This window comes from Rhipicephalus microplus, chromosome 9 (genome assembly GCF_043290135.1).
Source record: "Rhipicephalus microplus isolate Deutch F79 chromosome 9, USDA_Rmic, whole genome shotgun sequence".
Lineage (NCBI taxonomy): Eukaryota > Metazoa > Arthropoda > Arachnida > Ixodida > Ixodidae > Rhipicephalus > Rhipicephalus microplus.
In genome coordinates, this window is record NC_134708.1 from 29599918 (window position 1) to 29616700 (window position 16783).

Here is a 16783-nt window from a genome sequence, read left to right on the forward strand (position 1 = left end):
CGACGCAGGACGCCGATGGTCAATGATGCTTTTAAGGGTGTCGGCATACCAGTAGTAACGTTATATCCCTTTTTTTTTGGCATGGAGTAACTTATAAAGCATTTTATTAAACTTCAAGAAAAATTATGAAACTGCGATAATTGGCGAAATTTAGTTACTTTTTAGCAGTAATTTTTCCTTCTCTGCCTCCAATTTATAAGAATTAACCCTGCTCAGCGTAAACAACAACAAAAAAAAAACAGGATAGAATAACGCCATAAAACTACGAATTGGCAAATGACCACATGAGGAGTGAGTCATCACGTGGTACTCGTGTCCAGCCAACACCACCTAGATTTTTTAAGGCCCCTCCACGAATTCTCCTTTGACGCGTGACGTCACCACACTACGACGGCGGGAGCAACCGGTGCGGTAGCGCCATCTGACGGCAGCGGCTGCCGTTCCTGCTCGAGCGGCAGCCAGCCGCCGTTCATGCTGATTACTGTGAGCCATGGTTTCGTAGACAAAATGAAAAATACTTAATTTAACTCTTTTAGAAAATAAAAAAAATATAAAAAAAGTGAGAAGTATTTTGTTTTATTTTTTTAAACTGCGTAATTTTTAAAAGTTAAATTGAGTAGTTTTTTTTTGTAATCTTTCGAAAGAAGCATTTCAGAAAGGGCATCACTATTGCTGTAAACATCACCATCGTCGTGTTTTTCTTTTCATTTGAGTGCTTTGTTTGCACCGTGGCACGTGCGTTTCATATGCATTACGTGCTGTTTCTCCGTTCTTTCCTTGCCATTTGCTGAAGCTTTGTTGACGGCCGTGATTACTTGAAGGTAACTACTGGACAACGTCCGAGAAAGTGATGTGTGCCTGTGTGACAGTTACTGAGTGATTTGTGAAAATGCCTGGGCACTGTTGTGTTCCCGGCTGCCGCGGGAATTACGACGGAGAAAAGACTGTGCGAGTCTTCACTTTCCCAGCTGATGCCGACAGAAGGAGGAGGTGGTTGAAAGCCATTCCGCGTGCCGACTTTGAACCCGGAAAGCGCTCAGTGGTAAGTCTAAAACGCGTGATATTTATTGCGCGACGTTTTTGTGGTGACGTATTGAACTATGCTAGTTTTAAGTTATGAATTTGCTGTTTCGCTCATGAAATTAACTGTCTTAATAACGCTAACATTATTTGGGTTTGGTTTTACAGGTCTGCGAGCGGCACTTTAGAGAGTCAGACATTCTGACTTCCTCTAAGTATGTGGACTCAAAAATCGGCAAAGTCGTCGAGGCAAAACTGAAGATCGCTCGACTCAGCTCCGACGCCGTTCCCAGTGTATTCCCGAACTGTCCAGCGTACCTTTCCGCGCCCGCCGCTACGTCGCGAGAGGCGCCCGCTGAGAAAAGGATGCGCCTTGAAGCAGCCTCTTTACGAGAAGCCATCGCCAATTCACTTGAGACACATGAGGAGGAGGAAACAAAGCACAAGTTTGACACCTTCCAGGCTCTACTGGAATGCCTTCCTCAAATGAAGCTTTCGAACTTTTGGAGTGTTATTTCTAGACCTGCGTGCATTCATTTTCTGAATCTTGCTCTTGAAGACGCCCCTCGTGTTTTGCTGTCAATAACGGTCTTAGAGGATCTCACGGTGAAAGTTCATTGCCAAGATGTGCAGCTTACTACGATTGATGGCATTGGTGCTATCCCTCACAAAGTGAACGACATTCGTTGTTTGACACGCCTGCTAGATTCTGTAGAGTCCTTACATGGAGAACTTTCCTGTAAGCATGAAGACAAAATTGAGGGTTTGCTCAAGTTGGCATTTTCTCTGCTTGAAGATGCCTCAAACTGTGAACTGGCAGATGTTGAACGACTCAATGCCATCCGTTTTTTGAAAGAGCAAGTTTCTCTTCTTCTCGTCAGGCATAGCAAGCAATCTCGGTATTCTCCAGAGTTCCTGGTACTTTCGAGCATTTTATTTACAATTTCTCCGCATGCCTATAGATTCTTGCGCAGTACCGGTAATGTTAGGCTGCCCCATCCATCCACTATACGTCGTGTGTGTAATTCATACAATGTAAGCCCAGAAGCTGAGCAGCAAGGCGCTTCTTTTCTTTCGTATGCAAAGAAGCTGGTCACTACTATGAAAGAGCACGAAAAAATTGTTGTTCTCATGATGGATGAAATTCACCTGCAGCCTTATTTTGACTATAAGGGAGGAACGATTGTTGGTGCGGCTAGCAATAGCCCTAATGCAGCAAAAACAGCGCATGTTTTTATGATGCAAAGCCTACTTTCAAGTCAGAAGAATGTTGTGCACATACTGCCAGTAGAGCGCATCAATGCGGAGGAGCTGCACACTCTTCTGCGTAGTATCATTACTCAGTTGGAAAATGTTGGGTTGCGTATCATTGCTGTAATAACTGACAATAACTCAATCAACCGCAAAACAATGTCACTTTTTGGGGCACCGTGCAAACTTCAGAGTGTGTATCCACACCCTGCTGACCCTGACCGTCCTCTTTTTTTCCTGATTGATCCTGTGCACTTAATGAAGTGTGTGAGGAACAACTGGCTCAATCAGCGAAACTCTGGAACATGCATGTTCTTTCCTAGCGCCACAGAATCTAGCGTACAGCCACCCATACTTACAGCGTCATTTCGTACACTTCGAGAACTACACTTGAAAGAACAGGGTCAGCTCATCAAATCTGCACCGGCGCTTACGACAAAATCTCTCAATCCTTCGAATATGGAACGACAAAATGTTAAGCTCGCGCTAAAGATTTTCAACCCGTCTACAGCAGCAGCTCTTCGAGCGTGTGGGCCTAAACTTCAGCTCGAGCATGTGGCCGGCACAGCAGAGTTTTTAGAACTCATAACTAAGTGGTGGAGCATTGTTAATGTAAAAAACATGCAACAAGGGCATTCGACTTCGGGATGAGCTGCAGTCACCGATTGCATCAGTGACAAGTCCACAGGTTCACTTTCTGCTGAATATAGTGGAGTGGCTAGATCTGTGGCAGTCCCTAAGATTTGACGCAGGTGTGCTCACAAGAGAGACTCACAGTGCCCTCCGTCTCACGACAGAAACCTTAGTAAAGGTTGCTGAGTATTGCCTGAATGAGCTGAACTTTGATTATGTGCTTTTAGGGAAGTTTGGAAGAGAGGTTCGGCAAATACCGCCAACTCTCCGGTGCTCAGTACCACATTTCCATCAGACAAGTGTATGAGTCTGAGCGAAAGCTTCGTCTGCAGAACGTTCTGGAGCTCCCAGAAATGGAGGCTGCAGCAGACTCGGTGGCAGTGAATAATGCTGTACTTGATGATTTTGAGATTGAAATAACGGATGAGGACTATGACGTGAAGGTGCCAAATCTCCCAGCAATCACATACGTTGCTGGCTACTGCGCCCATGCTGCATTCAAGAAGCTTTTGTGCATGGCTTGCAAAGAAAGTTTAATGCTGGATGACGACATTGAGGTTGAAGGCGGAGAGTTGATCAAGTCCATGACACGTGGTGGTCTCAAGTTTCCACAGCCTGCCATAATAAATGCCGTTGTTACTGCGGAAATAGTTCTTGACAAACTGAGGAGCGAACAGCATGCACAGCAATTTCATGCGTTACCGAATCAAAAGGAGGCTCTCTTGGCACTCACTCATGATGCGATAAACAACAATGTTGACTTTGATGTGTGTGAAAATGGGCACAGTCCCCAGTTGGTAATGCATTATGTCCTAAGTGCAGCAGCAAACACGCTTTTGAATAACCTGTGCAAACGAAAAAATGATCAGTTGGTTGTTGAAAAGGCCGCAAGAGATAAAGAGCGAAAATTGAAGACATTGAAGAAGTGACTACTCTGCTTGTGGGTGTTGGCTTGTGACTGTTGTTCTTTTTTTATGCGAGAGTTTAGAAACTGATTTTTCATTGTATTTTCATATTCTGCATCTTTTCTTGTGTGTACTGAGAAATTTGTGGCAGCCTTCACGTATTTCATATGAGTTATTGTTGTAGCAGTTTGATAACCTTTTGCTGGCTGTTTCTTTTTCCTAAAATAAAACATGACTTGTCAAAATCGCGTGCGTGGTCCTTAAAAATTATTACGAACGTGTTTTCGTACACCTGCGCATCGATACAAAATCAGTAATGATATGCCTGAATGTTACTCGTTATACGATCAAGGAAACCAGAAGAAACATTCATTTAAACTCTGTGCAATTAAACCACGATTCTGCGACCGAGTAAAACGTTTATTGGAGCCGACTAAAAAAAAAAAAAAAAAAACGTCACTGGCCCTTCCTCAGCTTCGAAAGCCTTCAGGCGCACGCGGAACTGCGTCGGAAAGCTGTGCGCACGCGCAAGCCGAACCTCCAGAGCCGTCGTAGTGCGGTGACGTCATGGAGCCGTGGAGGGGCCTTAAAAAATCTAGGTGGTGTTGGTCCAGCCCAGCCGAGCCTCTCGAATAGGAGTGTGGCAGCTTGGATTAGTTGCTATGACATGACGACAGTTATAGCGCGGGAACAGAACGAACATCTTGTCTCTGTGTGTTCGTTCTGTTCTCGCGCTATAACTATCATCTCGTATAGGATCGCACTAAGAACGCGTGTTGATCGTACCGGAGCATAAAAATCTAATCATACGGTGGGCTCCCGTCCAGCTCTTCCTTCCTTTTCCGCTACCCCCGGGCTACAAAAGTACAAGCGCTAATCCCGTACTAATAAAATTGTTCCACCTCGTCGTCTTCTTCCTATTTTGTTTTACTCCTACGCAATTTTGATTCCGCACTGAAGAAGCACTGTGTTTTTGTGTCCATACGCCTTCTGTTTGCTCGGGTGCGTAATATGCTTGGCTACCGGTTGCGCCACTAGTGACCCATTTCTCGACTCCTATTACCCAGAATTGGGCACGCAACTAATCTTCCACTCTATTATTTGACCCGCGTCCACGCAAGTGTATTCGTGTAGCGGTATTTGCTTTGGTTGGTTCTTTCCGGTACATTGAAATGTTCGAATGGCGAACTAACGGATGTCGCAAAGAAGAAAAGAAGGAAAGAGATAAAAAAGAGGGACAAGAAAATTCAGTCAGTGTGATACCGTTCAAAACCAAAGAAGACACAAAAGTTGTAAGCGTGCGATTATCATCGTGTCGAGCATCATCATCATCTTCATAGCTTCATTTAATAATTTTTTATTGACTTCACCCTACGCTCACGTGATCTGCGTGACGCTTACTGCTACTGACACTACTACTGCTACTATTATTATTGTATTACTACTCCTACTTCTACTTTCACCAACATTACAACAACAACAACAACTACTACTACTACTACTACTAGTACTACTACTACGATGCCGCTCCTACTGCTACTGGTACTACTACTACAGCTGCTGCTGATTCGCTTACTGCTGCTACCATCACTACTGCTGCCGCAGCTTACTACTATTACTACTACTACAATGCCACGTTGATCACAGATTGCCGAAATTCAGACGTTAGCGAGCATGACGTCTCTATGACGTATCAAATCCGTCTCAGAAGGTGCGTCACATGATGACGTCATCACAAAATATCATCGCTTGGCCGAAGGTGGGCCGGTCACGGAGGCAGTGCGCAAACAGGTGAGGTGCAGAGAGCTTGCATAGCCTCCCATCTTAGAGGCAGTACAAATTCACGTTAAACGCAGAAAACTTTCGAAGAATACATTGAATGAGAAAGAAGAGAAGACGGTTCGCACCTTCGAATCACCTTAGGTGAAAGCGTGAGACCCCCCCTGCCCTCCGTTTGTTTTACTCCAGTTGCTCCTTCTTCTTTAGGCCGAATTCGTGACGCCCTTAACGTGACTTCATAAAAAAGTAAGCTTCCGATTGTTGTATGATAGAAAAGATATCAGCCGTGAATTGCCTCTTATCCTACTTTGCCAAGCAGGCACGGACCCGATCTACCTTTTCTGGCACGACTACCACGCGTAAATTAGCCATTTCGATTTTTCCGGTGCTTTTTCGCCTGCGCAAGCTCAAAAAAAAGTTTGCAGAAAAAGCGCAAAATCCCGAGAGGCTCAACAATTCTAGGTGACATCATCCTCATGTTTTACCACACACACACAAAAAGTGGCTAGCAGAAGACAGCGTCTGTAGGAAGGGCCGTGAAAGTTAGAAATAAACCACCCTCTTGGTTGGACCTAGGAGTGGTGAGGGGCCCTCTTTTGGGAACCTCCTAGAAAAAAAAGAAAGAATGACACACCGGCGCAAACTAAATCCTTGCTATACTTCGTGCCAACGAGAACGTAGGTCCTATTATCCTACCATCATTTTTCAGCCGTATATGATTCCCCGACACCTCCTGGGACCACTATTTCGGTGAGTACGAATAAATACTCTAATCGCGTCCTTGGGAAACCATTTAATGAGGTTCACCATCCCTGGTTGCATCTACAGCCAGCGAAGCCTAGTGTTATTCATACAAACCGGGCAGGTCCGTTCACTTCATCTTGGAAACCATTTCGTGCACGGAACGACACCACTGGTGCCGGGACTTGCTCGTTACTTTTGGGAGATTGATGATGGCCGGCGATTATAGCGACCGAGGGGCGCGATATCGAAAACCCAAGCAGTGCAGCTGCACACCTTTTAGCTGCTACAACGGCACACAATCTGCAGCAGCGCTCTATTCGGAGGACCCTTTTTTCTTCTGTTGTGTTGTCGATGTTCCCGCACGTGTTTATTTCGCTTCGTGAGACCGCATCATCCCATGCTATTTTTCCAGTTTCCTTTCTCCCTCTGACGTTGAAATCATTTTTTGTTCGTGCGAACCGGTGGTCTTCGTAACTACGTGCCTTGCAGGTAGGCGAGTTTTGGCCGTTGGTAACCTTGAAGCCGATTTCCTAGCGATATATTTTTTTTTCGTGTAAATGGGGAAGGGGTCACATCTCTGTCACTAGGCCTCTGTCGGACCTTTAGGCCACCCTCACACTTGAGAAGTGAAGTGAAAATGAAAACACCAGACTGGCCGGAAAACCACGATCGCGTGCGTCGAAGATGTTAACAATCGTTCTGCCCCTCCCGCCCCCGCTGCCGTCGCTAACTGTACAACGATTTGATTTTGCTTGCTTTCTGAGAACTAAACTTCGTACTGAATTCTAGTTATTACCGCAAAGTACCAAAAAAAAAACAGCTCGCACCTTTTCAAATGTTGTTCTGGGAGTTAAGCCAGCAGAAACGACATGAGCGGACGCACCGGCCGCGGCGAATTAAGCTGGCTGTACACAAAGGCGAGACACGTTGGGGCATGCCAACTCGCTGCTGCTGCACCGTCTAATTCAAAAGTTCTCGGCGATTATAATCCAAACCAGGCTCTCGATGAACGCGTACTCTTTGAGGCCGTAAAGCGTCGTCGTGCTGCACCGGTAGTTTGCAATTCGAGCCGTAGCGAGCCACCGTCAACGCTTTTGCCGCCATGTTGAATCTTCAGCCGGCTAATTTGATCACGTGGTTTGAGTCTAGTGCAACCAATGCCGTGAAGCGAAAAGCGGATCCGGTTTCGCGTGGCGGGAAACTTGGTCTCGGACTGATTCGTCCGTTTCAGCGGCGCGGCGTGGTTTTACGGTCGCTTAGGCGGCGAAGCGAGTGAATTTCTGGTGAGTTTCGCCGCTTTCGGTTCCTTCGAGGGCAAGTGTGAGCGCGTCATTAGTCTAACAGTTTAGCATCTTTTGTCATCGTTTGCTGCTACTGAATCATATTTTTTAGGCGGTCGCCTCGGAGAACTTACGTTCTTTTTTTCTTTTCACCGTATGCATGACTTAGAATAGATTTTCTTATTCAACATCAACGGACAGTTGTATATTTGCATCTGTGCTCCTGAGTCGTGCGAACGAAAACAATTTCTCGGTATGGAAGTAAGAGTGAAAGCCCTCCGGGTAGCGCAAAATCCGACAGCCCGCATTCATCGGCCCCGCATCATCTGTCATCTGGTTTAATCGAATTTCTGTGTGTCTCCTCCGAGTGATTGTTTTTTTTTTCGTTATCCCTTACCGTATTTCATATTCTTCCGCACCGGGCTGACGAGTGTTACTTAAGATGGTGTACTTTCGTTATCTGATTTGTTTTTTTTCTTCTTTGCGTCTGCGCATCAGGTCGCAAACACATTGCCGGGAACAGGCCTGCCTTCCAGCCGCCCGCATCGGTGTTCGACAGCAGTGGCGAGGAGGCAGTGCTCACAAAACGTGCGAGAAGCCAAAGCGAGATGGATTTTCTTGGACGGACGTGCTTATCTTCCAAGTGGAGCAAAAGACAAAGAGAGTGCTAGATTCTGTGAGAGACTGTATCGGAGTCATGTAAGAAGCCGCGCAAAGCATCGGCTCCATTGGCCGCAATTGAGCTCGGAGGGTCAAGGCAAGAGCGAAATTCGTAAGGTGCGGGCGGGGAGTGAAGACAAACGTCTCGACAATGCGTTTTTTCTTGTGTGTGTGCGCGTTCGTGGTTGTCTTGTAACGTTCGCGTTCCTTATAATGCACTCTTCCTACAATCAGCAGCCCTCAGTGTAACTGGTATAAATGCTTAGGGACGTCCGGCTCACCAAATCTTACGCTTCCTTCGCTGATCGAAAGGAAAGATTGTGTAATTGATGGATTCAAAACGAATATAAAAGGCACGGATCTAAAAGTAAAGCGCGAAGCCTGTGGAGAGAAGGAAGGACTCGGCGAAGGACACACCGTGACCATTTGGTATTTTTAACTTCATATAACAATCCTTGCGAAACCATTTCCAAACCACGCAAAATGAATGGCGTTCTGTCAAGACAATACGTCACGTAGCATCTGGTAAATAGAAAGCATATTCAAAGTTTAGTAAGGCAGATGACTAGACTTGTTAGTTATTCAGTTGGCTTGAGCGGAACGTCGCTGGACTGCTTTCCGAATTCAAATTCAAAGTTCATCTTCGCATTGCCTAAATTTCAATACAGTGCAATGTTCTTGCGAGAATAGGGTGCAGTTAGACTAGGCTCTGGTCCCCCGTACAACAGCAGTGACAGTAGAAAGCATATCAGTATGAAAATAATTATTGTTACCAATGTTATAACGAAAAAAAAGCAAACAGCAAAACATATTAACCACAAAAAGAACACTATATAATGCAAAAAACGTTAATGTTCCTAACTTCTGCGAAAGATACAAGAAAAAGAAACTACTTCTAAACGCTATTAAGAAACCATAGATTGCTTCATACATTCGTATAAAAACATACATTACGAAAAGAGGTCCAGCGAGTTTTTGTTAGTACTGTTTAAAACATCAACATTTTTTGTATATTTCATTTAGGGTGAATACGAGAACATTATCAAATTTTCCTTCCCCATAATGAGCATGCGCGAAAGGAACGTGATATCGAGGGCGGTACCTGAAAGCGTAGAAATCTTTATTTTCTCGGTGTACAGCTCACTCCGAGTTGGCCTTATAGGAACGTGGCTAGAACCAATCCGGAAGGTGCTGTTGGAATGCAAACTGGGAATTGGTTTACGTTCGCTGTGTTTCTTTTATTATTTCTTGTTCGCATTGCACATCTCATTACTTAGTCGAAAGCCTTGCATGAAACGTAAAACGAGAAAGGTGACCGTCGCTCGGGTGGTTGTGCCAGCATGAGTGAGGTAAATATACGTTGCGCCCTCCAGAATACCCTGCATATATCCCGACGAATATTTTTCGCTTGAATGAGTGGCCACATGAAGCTCATATATTATAATACACCTTTTGTCTTTTGGCTGCTGTTCGCCTATTCATCACAGAAAAGGTGTCAAGCAACAGTAGTAGTAGTAGTAGTAGTAGTAGTAGTAGTAGTAGTAGTAGTAGTAGTAGTAGTAGAAATAATAATAGTAGTAGTAGTAGAAAAATTGTTTTGCTTCGCCACAACAATAGTATTACAAAGGTGAAGCACGCTCTACAGGCACCAACAAGAACTCAACGGTATTGAGACGCAAATGTTCACGGAGTAATATGGGTTAAGTGGACAAAATTTATGTATCACAATCGCTTCCGCCCATCCTTCCGTCCGTTTATCTATCTTACCATCCACCAAATTATTATTATGATACGACGTCTTCACTAAATTATGTATGTGTCTGCTGAACTATTTGTTACCTCGCACCTTAGGCTGCTATCGGGCATAACTAGGAACACTGTTTCGAAGAAGAGGTGTGTTTTGTTTCTCTCTCTTTTCTCTACAAAAAAGCAGAATTAAAGTAAAAAAGCTCTTTTATGGCAGATTTGTGCGGAAAGATAACTGTAGTTTTTAAAACGACGAACATAAATGAAAAAGTCTCCCAGGCCACTTAGTGTAACAGGGCAATCTCTGCACTCGGCTTTAACGCTGTTTACGAAACGACTAGGATTGAGAACGCGCTGACCATTCGAGCAAAAGTGACTGCGAAGCTCGTGTTCTGTGGCACAGTCGCTAGCGTTATGAAATGTCGGCCTGGTTGACAAGGTTAAAAGCTACGCCGAGAGTGCCCCCACTAATCTCGCAACCACCATCAACAACGTAAAGATAGAAGGTGACGATGCGTGCCGTTAACAGATAAAAAAATAATCACTGAGAGAGGAGTGTGAGGTGGCGCTTACAATGCCTTCTTTTTTTCAGGAAGTCACTGAAAGAAGAAGTGGCTCGACTCTGAAACGACGTGGCGGAAAGTGTTAACAAAAGTTCTGATCTGGTTGTTGGAGCAGCGTGCGAAGTTTCACGAATAGCCTGCATTTTACCATTTGCTGCTCTTGTATGTTCTTTCTGTAGTTATGAATGGAAACCCGACTGAAAAAGTATTGTTGCGAGTGGGGTCAAAAAGTAAGTTGGGCGTACTGGCTGGCTCTGCAATAAGAAAGTGCGAGTTGGCCCCGTCTCTATGTTACAAAGCCCAAAAACTGTTTCCTGCGTTCAGAGTGTATACACCATCGCTTTCCGAACAAAGTATTGAAGCCGTGCGGAATCATACAGCGCTGCTACACTTATACGTTTACGATGATGATAGCTTTTGGGTACCGACAGAGATTTTAGGCCGCGCTAGAATACCTTCGCTGTGAAAGGGTACCGCAAAAGAAAACGACCGTGTTATTCATAACGCAAGATTCTCTTAAACCATGCTGTAGAGAATGAACTGTTTATATAAGGAGCAAATGTTCATATAAAAATGGTTTTGTTACAAGCGAGATACACATTCTAGAATGTAACTTTGATAACATTCACAATGATGTAGATTCACAATGATGTAGATTTGCAGAATGCGCCAGTTACTTCCGTTCCCGCAATCCCCGACGTTACTAACATCCAGTTGCCTGCTGCAGCGGGTGAGGCGCAAAATGGAAGGCTGCCTGCCGAAAGTGGTCAAATGACGCAAGCTTCTTTTCATCGCGTGATCGCACATCAGAAACAGATCCACGATATTTTATTCGATGCCTCATGTAAGGTACCTAATACCCATAGGTCCCAGATCATTGGTTTGCTCCGACAAATTGTACAGGAGTGTGCTGATATCCGAGCAATTGCAGAAAACCAGGGTGGGCGAATGGACGAACTTCGTCACCAGTTGGCCCTGTCGAGACATTCGGCTTCTCTCGGTGCGGCACTCTCGGCTCCTCGGCCTGTCCAAACGGCCGTGACTTATGCGGCGGCAGCCGCGCGGAGCACGGTGCGTCCTACCGCGGTCCCGCCCGTTTGGCCTGAGACTTGTTCTCACCCTGTACTGCCATCGCACTGGTCTGAAATCGCTGACCAACACACAACGCACACCACCAGGCGAGAGCATGAACATATTATGTTTCTAACCCCACTCATTCCGTCTACCAATCCTGCCAATGAGGTCACGAAGATTATTAAGTCAAACATTGACCCTATTAGGGAAAACATTGGCGAACTGACTATCAGAAAGACACGTCATGGATTAACAATATTAACAAACGACCATAACGCTATTACTAGGTTAAAAAATGCACTTGAAAAGAACGCAATCACAAGCATGTCATTGTCAATCCGATTGCCCCAAAAGCGAAAACCTCGCGTCAAACTCACTGGTGTAGACTCCGATATTCCAGCCGCCAACATCATCTCACAGCTAAACATGCGCAATCCGAACATACATTTAGACCCGACCACATGCCGAGTGGCAGTATCGTACAAGGAGCGATCGGGCAACTTCACTCATGTGCTCGAAGTGGATCCTTCCACCTGTCGCTCACTGCTTGCTCAGGAACGAGTTCTTCTCGGTTAGACAGCATGTAGCGTGAGTGAGGACTTTCATGTGCCATTTTGCACATATTGTGCAACGTACGGCCATACAAGAAAGTCCTGTCCTGTCGCCAACGAACCGGACAAAGTGGTGTGTACGAAGTGCACGGGTACACATCTTGGCGAAGCATGTACTCTTAGGATGAACGATCCAGGAATTGTTTGCAACGAATGCCAAAAGGTCGCAAGACCTAGTTCTCATCCAACTGGACACGAAATGTGTCCTATATTACGAGAACGTGTCGCCCGCATGAGGGCCAGAACAGACTATGGATAATCCAGGAGGCGTGTACATCAAAGAAGGACGCAGCGGCCTCTATAACGTGCAGTGTTATTTACGATTTCCTGCATTAGTGCCCGCATCCTTTTCGACTCATTTATATGGATCACATGGAGGTCGCTGCTTTTGCCGCTATTCTTCTAATTACGGCAAATTCATACACAAAATTACACCATATGACACACACTTACAAGTAACTGCACATCCCACAAAATTACACGATATTTCTTTCCTCAAGATATTTGCTGGTTGCGCGGGTCACACTGCAATACACGAAAAAAGGCTCCTTACAGCTTTTCGCATGTTTGTTTTAGGAAAGGCGTTGCGCTTGTTATTTAAAGTTGATCAGAACTATCATGACTCACAGCAATAACTTAAAATTTTTACAGGCTAATCTAGACCATACACGTGATGCCACAAAATTATTGATAGAACACATGACGCAACAACACTTTAATTTCGCCTTCGTGTGTGACCCGCACATCCGCGCAGGCACTGTTCAAGGCATACCACACACCATAACAAAGTTCCACGCACCAAACAATCCTCGCGTCATGCTTCTAGTGCACAACACTAATTTTGACTTTTTCCCTTTACACGTAACAGATTTGGTTGTTGCAGTAAAGTGTGAAAGCCTTGACCAAACATTAATACTGATTGCTGTGTATGCACCGCCGCAAAGACCTATTGACCCAGTTCTGGATGAGTTGCAATGTGTAGTTTCATTGATTACAGATTGTACTGTCATCATAGCCGGAGATTTTAATTCTAAGCATAGAATGTGGGGGCCAGCTATAGGGGATGTTCGAGGCTCTCAAGTAGTCCAATTCGTGACGGCGAATGACTTAGTCATATTGAACAACCCCAACTCCCCTCCAACTTTCACAACTCCGTATGCAGATTCATGGATAGATTTAACCATGGTTTCGCATGACCTCACTCGTGATGCTTACCATTGGAAGGTTCTCCAAATTCCTACTCTCTCGGACCACAACTACATTGAATTCTCGTTTTCGCAAGCACATACCAGCAGTGCTAAACGATTGACTAATCTAGGAAGAACGAAAATTCTTAACAAATTAAAGGACGATACTTGGTTCACAAAGATACTCGGCTGCAACATTGGGTCACCTGAAGCCCTAAACATGGTTATAGACAAGTTTTATGCGATATACTACGCTTTAAGCCAACGTTACTCAAGACGCATAACATCGCGTAGTAATTTAGGTAATGGTTGGTGGACACCAGAATTGACTATAGAACGTAAGCGTGTTCGGGCTATGCGACGACGATACCAGCGAACAGCTGACCCCGTTCTTCGAGACATGTATCGCAAATTATACGTTGATGCATTCTCAACCTACAAGGACAAAATCAGGAAAGCAAAATCATCGTTTGATAAAGACATTTGTGACTTTCTCACTAAGAAATGTTTATATGGTGATGTTTTCAAAACCGCATTTCAAAAACACCACCAAGTAACTTTTCTTCCTCCTCTAGATTTACCTAACGGCACTCGCACAGCTTCTGTAATGGAGTCCGCCCGGCTACTACTCGATACATTGGTAGTAGTGGACAGCTGTTCTGAAGATAACATGCACCACACTATCATGCGTAACATTGCGGCTAGTCCTTACCCGTGGCATACTTTTGACCCTCCTTTTACAATATCTGAGATAGAGTGCGCGATGAAACAGGGTAACTCACACTCTGCCCCTAGACACGACGGATTAACCTACTCGTTCATTAAAGGATTATTTGAATACCATCCTCAATTTTTCTATTTTATCTTCAATACCGCCTTAAGAATCGGACACTTCCCACAGGCTTGGAGAAGAGGGAAAGTAATATTCATACCAAAGCCAGGACGTCCGCTCAATTCGCCTAATGCATATAGACCAATAGTTATGAACTCTGTATTAAGTAAAGTATTAGAAAGACTCTTAAATGCTCGTCTGTATTATTTCCTGCACAATAATAATCTTCTTCACAATAATCAATACGGTTTTACGCACAATAAAAGTGCTACTTTAGCACCATACACACTGCGAAGCAAATTGGCTGCATACAAGGCAGCCAAACTTCCTACCATACTCATATCGCTTGATTTTGTAGGAGCATTCGATAGTGTTTGGCATCCTGCAGTCTTGAACTTTTTACGCAAGCACAGGTGTCCACAAAACTTGTACTTTCTACTCAAATCCTTTTTATCGAACCGCACTGTAACTTTTTCAACCAACGTTGCAGAAGAGACAGTTCGTACAACGATTGGCAGCCCACAAGGATCCCCTATCAGTCCGCTACTGTGGAACATAGTAATATACAGCTTACTCAATCTTCCCGTGCCACCCGACGTACACATACAGGCGTACGCGGATGATACCATCATTGTTATCACAGATAAGTCAAGACTCCGATTACAAGCAAAGGCTGAGCATGTCCTGGCTTTGGTATCTGGTTGGGCACGAGACCAAAAAGTTACCGTAAGCGCCGAGAAGTCGTTCTTCGTGTTCTTTAATAACGGACACATGGGTACATCAAAACGTTGCCCATCTATCCGCATGGATGGCATTTTTCTCAAACACAAGAAAGAAATTAAGATTCTAGGCGTATTATTTGACCCCTCTTTAAATTTTCATGCCCACATTGACTATATTAAAGGAAAGGCTGAAGTGTCCACGTCCCGGCTCCTCGCATTTGTTAAATCGCACCGTTCATTAAAAAGGACACTCATTAGACGACTCTACCGTCAAGTGATATTGCCCTCTCTCACGTATGCATCTCCGGTATGGTGGCCTATGTTCCCATCAAAATTCATTAGGGCGCGAGTTTTATCAGTTCAGCGAACCGTCTTAATTTCCTTAACAGGTGCATTTTACACCACACGTACGTCATCCCTACAGATTCTCGCTAACGCGCCTCCGTTACCACTAGAGTTGGACAGACAATCTGCAGAATTTTCCTTATTTATACTCCGGAACGTAACTTATTATGGTGTAAAAACATTCAAACCGGCTGACATACTATATCCATGCAGTCCGTGGGCTCATCACCCCAGTAAAAAATATAAATTTACTTTCACTAAACTCTCACCATCAGAAGAAGCGGTTATTTTCAAAACAAAAGCCATTCACGTATACACTGACGGCTCATACACGTCCTACGCGGCGGGTGCGGCATATATTGTTTTGACAAAGGATGGAAAAATTATAACTGTTAGAAAATTTCAGATCCGCAACGCTTCAAGCGCATACAACACGGAATTAATAGCATTCCAAGAAGCCCTTCATTTCGTTTTTACAAACAACTTTAACACGCCAGCCCACATTTACACAGATTGTCTATCGCTTCTAATGAAGCTTTCAAGTCTCACTGATAACGATGAAAGAATTCGGAACATTAAGCTGCTTCTTAACCATATAATCTCGTCAGGCAAAATTATAAAAATGTTTCATGTACCTGGCCATATGGGAATTTTGGGAAATGAGCTAGCTGACGCTGCAGCTGCATTAGGAGGGAAATCAGGCTTCGTGCGTTACGCCAAAATATCTATTCGGTCAGTACGAACCCAGTTTCATAAAATCTTGAATTCATATTGGCACACCCATTGGCAGACTGAGGGACCTGAGACAACGCTATTTCATTGAATCACAAGTCCGTACAAAATTCCTCAATGGTTCCCGCCTCCTAAAAACCTAACACACTTATTATCTGGTCACGGACACTTTCAGTATTATCTTCATCGATTCAATATAACTGCATCGGACAGGTGTATGTGCGGTGCGCCTTGCTTGAGCGAACAACACTACTTTAATGAATGCCCTAACACACAACACATTGTGAACCATTTACGTGTGCCCAAAAGTGATACAACACTACCTGCGCATTATTATGGGCTATTGACCAATAGAAAATCTCGCGCGTATCTACTTCAGTTAGTGACTGTCATGCGCAACTCTGTTTATATGACATCCACATGACACGTATTAGCTACCAATACTTTATCAGGACGTCGCTTCATACTCCGAATCACCTCCATATCACAACTTTTGCGTGAGTGCTCTCGATTACAGTCGCAGTTATGCCAACAAAGGTGGGGGAAAACCTCGGCGACTGATAACGATAGCATCACTGCTCCATTTTCCCTAAGTACTCGAACCATAGGATTCGCAACGCTTGCGCAAGTACCTAATCCTGCCCCCCCCCCCCCCTTTTTTTTTAAGCTTGTTACTATTGCGAATGGCGCCTTGTCTGA

At 44.5% G+C, this 16783-nt stretch overlaps 1 pseudogene; it reads left to right on the forward strand.

Moving 5' to 3' along the window:
- The first annotated feature begins 634 nt into the window (after nt 1-634).
- Nucleotides 635-4055, forward strand: LOC142771646 (uncharacterized; annotated as a pseudogene).
- Nucleotides 4056-16783: the final 12728 nt, after the last annotated feature.